Source organism: Crassostrea angulata, chromosome 1, assembly GCF_025612915.1.
Source record: "Crassostrea angulata isolate pt1a10 chromosome 1, ASM2561291v2, whole genome shotgun sequence".
NCBI classification, from domain to species: Eukaryota; Metazoa; Mollusca; class Bivalvia; order Ostreida; family Ostreidae; genus Magallana; species Magallana angulata.
The window spans coordinates 14,415,191-14,421,544 of NC_069111.1; positions in this window are offsets into that span (position 1 = coordinate 14,415,191).

Genomic DNA, 6,354 nt, shown 5'->3' on the forward strand with positions numbered 1-6,354 from the left:
GTACAATTGAACCAGTATCAATTACTGTTCCAGATTTTTGATGTTGCCTGTGTAGTAATCTATTGCTATTATAAGTAAATTGAAAGTCAAAACGTTAAAATAACCCGGGCAATCAAACAAATTTACCTACTGTGTGTTTTAACTTTAAGACGTATTCATTTTATTTGCGTAAGAAACAAAAAAACGAAACTGCTCAGATAGAAATTTGGTGAACATCCTTAAAATTTACAAACACAGCTTATTTATGCTCACAAATTAACGGCCCCCAAGCATAGGTAATAGACATGATGAATTGCACCAATCTAAGCCAACTCATATTGTTTTCTGCAAAGATATATCGGCAAAATGTTGTTTATTTTCACCTTGAACATATCGTGTAGTTCTGAACATCGAAGGTCAAACCAAGGCAAAAAGGTTATCTTTTGTGCAATACGAAAACGTGACATAAAATATACATAATTCTTTACCAAAATATTTGTAGTTAGTTATCCTGAATAAAGAAACAGACATATACCACCTTTACAAAAGATATTGATATATTGAATATCTTCTTTAGTTTGAATAAAATCATCAACTATGAACGTCAATTCAGGATAATTTCATGTCTCACGCTATAAGAGCAAACTTAATGCGTAAAATACATTGTTCATTGTCACTGGTAAACCAACATGCGTCGTTCGAAATAAAAAATAACCCAGAAATACTTAAAAGAAGTGGACTTAAAAGCTTATAACAGAATAGACACGATACAGAATGTGACTGACAGTGACAGAACTGTAGCAAATTGGCTTAATAATGAATTAGGTGCCATCAGAAGAACAGAAGTTTCATTCTTGCGTCTATTATGAGCTGACGAGAGGTCATTCAGCCCCGATCGATCAGCCAGTCCTCACGGGTCTTTGCCTTGTCGTGCAGTGGTCGTAGGGATGGTCTCGACAACAACCAATTGTCTTCGCCTTTTCTCACTTTTGTACAATTATCCAAATCGCTCTTTTAAAAGCCCAGTATTCGTGTAGTTTTCACATTTGATCAGAGATCTTATAATCTTGACTGTTTGCTCACATGTACCAGTTGTTAATCGATAAAAAGATGACGATTGCACCAGAGGGTAACAATCTGGTACGGATTTAGTGTGTTGTAGTACATGCACTCTTGAAATGTCCTACATTTTCCCGTGATAACGTGACCCATTCCTATCATTGGTGACTGTCTCAATATGTCACGGTTCATTTCATACCAAGGACAAATGGCCTCAAATTCTCACCTACGAAGCATTATGTTTACATGTAGATGAATAATAAATGAAATTCTAAATATACTATCGGCATATAATCAACAATATAAAGTATTAATTGTTCCTTATTATCTGAAAATTGTATATCATTAAATGTTAAATGGACTTTTGGGAGAGAGAGAGAGAGAGAGAGAGAGAGAGAGAGAGAGAGAGAGAGAGAGAGAGAGAGAGAGAGAGAGAGAGAGAGAGAGAGAAGAGATGAGATGTTAACTGTATTTCAAATTTCTAATTTTAAAGAAAAAAGTTGTGCTATTTTTATTATGTTTTAACTCTAAACAATACTATCTACTGGTACTTAATTGTGAGAACAATTCAACTATGTCTGTATTTTCGACCTTAACTTGAAGATATTTTCATAGATCTCCATTTACTTCCAAAAAATTGGCAAGAAAATTCATCATTATAAAGCATATTTTGTGCTGAAGTTCTCGTATGCTATTCATTAAAGAGTCATTACGGTGCATCTTAATAAAAACCCGACTTAAATTTTTTTCCGATCGGGTTCGATATTTTTGTACTACTCATTAATGCATAAACTCTCAAAAGTTACAAAATTCTCCAATCAATTTGAGGACGTTTTTTACTCGGGGTTTGAGGTCCCAACTTTTAAATTATTATAAAGTCAATGCAATATGTCATGAGTAAAATTTGTTCTAAACACATAAAGTACTATTGAAATGAACTATTACTGACATACAATGTACCAATCGATATTTTACTATATTATTTAGTAAGCTCAATTATCAGTGACCTATTTTGAAAGTGAAAAATAACACTACCATGAAAGGTCTATAACACACAATACATGGATCGTAATTCTTAATTATTTCATAAAAATTAATAATAATTTATGGTTCATATAAGGAATAAGGAAACATTCTTTGAGTATTATGAGGTAATAATTTTGGTCGGGGCGTGATCAAATCCAATAAAGCCCGAAGGGCTTTATGATAGATTTGATCACGCCTCGACCGAAATTATTACCTCATAATATTCAAAGAATGATTCCTTATTACTTATATTTAAATAATTTTAAGCAATCGTACGATTAAATATTTAAATATAAATAGGCAAACCCCGCTGGCGCCTCAATTTGGCGTCATTTGTATTATGGGTTATATAGTACAAAATCGATACGTAGTGTTATCACAGGCAAAGACACCGGAAAATGTAAATATAAATATATACATCGCAACGTGTTACGGAGTTCCGCCTTCTATACCTTTACGCATGCGTATTTACAATAGACAAAACACATGCAGGGCTGCGAATTCTCCAGTGGGGCCCCTTGAAGGATTGACTTATTTATGTCTGCTCATGGTAAAATGAACTGAAATTGGTAAACAATTTGTAATTTATCGAGAAAATGACGATGTGTTCAGTTCAGAGAGTCCCTTTTACCTCGTATTCCATGATGACCTTAGTCAGGCGGAGATCTTGTAGTTTTCTGGACGTGTCAATTACTGTCAATCAAAATCCATGTGGTACAAATAAACGATACAAGATTTCCGGAATCTCATAATTACACTAATTATAGGTATGTGAAAGGGATTTTTATGAACTTCAACTTTCACATTCACATTATTTCTTACTTCCTAACGATACAATGGGTAAATACGAAATAAATCACAAACGTTTATTTGCTGTATACTGTCTCGTAGGGAAATATATGTACGCTGCCAAGTCTAAATGGATCAGACAACACGAAAATACTGTAACATAAAATGCAGGTAAGTAACTTGAAGAGAATGCCTGATCCTCTTATTGCAGATTATTTTCAACTGACATTTCCCCAGCGTCCCCAATGTAGAGCAGTGTAGTAGTGTATCTGTAGACGACAATCAATATAGAACATCTATACATTCCCTGCTTTCCGTCTCAATCCCCGCTTATATTACATAAAATAAAGTCGCAATATATCTTTAAATAGAAATTTTAAACCTAAAGGAGCTTTGGTGGTATAATCATAAACGCCTCTGAAAGGCTTAACAAAAATAGGAAGAACAGATTGAAACTATAAAAAAACAATTGGTTGCAAATCCTAATAACACAACAACATGAATAGCTTCCCTTGATAAACATGAAGTCTATCTTAAAAACTTTGAAATCCCGGACTTTAAGTGGCAATATTAGCGTATTTGTCCTCATCTAAGTGATTTAGACTTCAAATTTTAGAGAGAAAATGTCAATTAGTAAATTAGAGGCCATTAATCTTCGACCAATTTTCAAGTCAAAGTTAGTGTTAAAAAAAGTGGAAAATGGTTCATTTTAATAAAAATTATGTTTCTGACATGGTGGCGAAGCTCTGATGAAATCCCGAAGATTAAAACTCAAACAAAACGCTGACAAAATTAAGCTCTTAATGACTCAGTGGAATGAATGCCTTTAAATTTAACATGCTAATACTATGTTCTTTGACAAGGAATATGTCATTACCAAAAGGGACCTCTATAATCCTACATCTTCAGCTGTCACGGCACTTAATATTAAACTCGTGTTTTGATGAATGAGAGGAGTTAAGAAGGTTGTCATAATGAGTGTAATTCGTAATCTCTAGCTCTTTACTTGTTGTTTCTATGACCGATATTTATCTAGCTGGATGATAAAGACTGCAACCTAATGAGGGGAATATATCAGTAAGAGAAGTCATGATGTTCTTTGATTAAACGTCTTACAGCAAGATGAACATGGATTTTGTACACTGTAATAAATGATAATTGTTACATTTTTGACAGCCATTGTATTGTTATTTTCACCATATACTATAATGATCTTAAATGTATAGTCATATAGAGACATAAATATTTTCTTTTTTGTTAACCTTTCATTGCTATTTGGTATGATAAAAGAAAAAGATTCTTACAACCTGTTAGAAATAAGTATACAGTATTAGCAACAGAAATATTCAGCATTATTGTAAATAATAGCATTTATGTAAATTGTGATATGAAAATACACGTAGATATGTATCTGGTATTACTAACAATAATTTTGAATTCCTTTCGGCAGAAAGGAAAAATATCTCTGAAAAGTAAGTTAACAATAACGCTTTACTCATATATAATGTATATATACGTACTTTATAGTGCAGTGGTTCTATAATATTTTTCTGTAATTATGATTTATAATAGCGTGTAAATTACGAAATAAATATTGTTTATTGGCATGTCCGCATGATCAATGTATACATTGTATATAATATTCGTCTGTAACAAAAGCACAGGAATAAATCATGAAATATAGAAAGGAAAAAGATGCCAACATTGAGCAGAACTACAGGTAATCATAATTCGCGATGTAATATATAAATGTCTCTGATAAATGTGAAAATCCATTCATCGACTTGTTAATTTGTGGAAGGCTGATCAATCGAGGCCATTCTTAGACTGTATTTACCTCCTCTAAGAGAAGAGCTCTGTATAAGGATTTAAATGGACTTGGACACGATTTGAGCTCGATTTTGTTAACTATAATGGTTAATATAATAATATGGATATTTTTAATGCTTTGTCAAAATTTGAAAGTCATATATACGGTTACAAGCAAGTTACAGAGGTTAAAATTCTTCATTTTGTAAACAAAGCTCGAGTTTTGTTATTGTTTACATATGCATGGTATTGGTATAAGTTTCACTCTAATGTTGCTTTTTGTTGTTGATAAAAGTATTTAGGAACAAATTAAATCAGTTTATCTTGTTTCCACAAGTTTCTTGTAAAAAAAAAATGATAATTTCTTTACTATACGTTATTTGTAAACAAATGTAAGACTCGAGCTTTGTTTACATAACACTGACTTCTTTCCTCGGTATCTCGCTTGTAACTTGATTTTTAGCATTGGGATTTTGGTGAATCATTCAAAATACACAAATAAATCATTTGGTACAGAAAAATTAAATATAAAATTTTCAACTCAAATCATGTCTAAGTTCCTTTAGATCTAAGAAAACATTCAAACTTTAAAGTCAAACTATATTGAAATTTATGAAGCTACAATTTATATCAGCTTTTTTTAAACTACTAGTAAATAATAGTTTATAAATAGCTAAAAAAAATCATATCTAAAAATGTAAGGTAGATCTGACGGTAATTTGGTTGACCACCCAGCCTCCCTACCTTTTTGTACTCCTTTTACTGAAGACTTTCCTAAGTGGCTTGTTGCACGCAATGTCGCTATGCGCAATCTAATATCCGGTATACTAAAATTTGCCTAAGTATAATCTTTGTTTTTCCTTATAAAAGACGCAGGTGTGGAACTCTTTGCTCAAAGGTATAATAATAAATGAACAGGGACTGCGAACGTAATTAATTCATTTTTCTTCAAACAAATGAAATGAAAGATAAATCAATAGCTTTACAGGGAGGCTTTTCATAAAAAATTTCTATAACAAGATTATATTTCCTGAGAATAGAATGCAGTAGAACCATACATACTTTTTTGTACTTAAATTATTTTGCCTGGAAATCAGCAGTTTCGTATATCAGTTCCTAAGCACCTGTTTCTGTAAATAAAGTTCGCCTTATATATATATAGTATAATTATTAAACAATGGGTTCATTTTAAAATTTGATGTTTGGTAATTAATCATTGGTTTGTGTGTCACCATGTCTCTTTAACACTTATGATTACACTACCCTGTGATGACTTGCCAGATATGTTTGGGTGTATTCATTAGTATATAGTATTGGTCTATACACTTTAATTATTATTTAAATATTGTGTACACTTTACATTCAGCGATAAGTTATCATGCCCAGAGAGTTAAAAGTTAAAAAAAAGATTCTGAAATTCAAACATATTAATTATTAATAACGATAAGTATAAAAAGTATTCATATTTCGATGGGGTTTAAATATACATGTGTATATACAAGGGAAATGATAATTTTTGTTTATTTTTTTTACGAACAATTATGATTATTTTTTGCTATTTTGTTATGGTTGGATATTTAGATTAATTTATGATGCATAAATGTCTTAACCTTACAGTAAAAATAACGAAAATGCGACGTATCTGTATAGGTTGTTTAGAAAACGATTATTTCTCTGTCATCTTTCAATCAT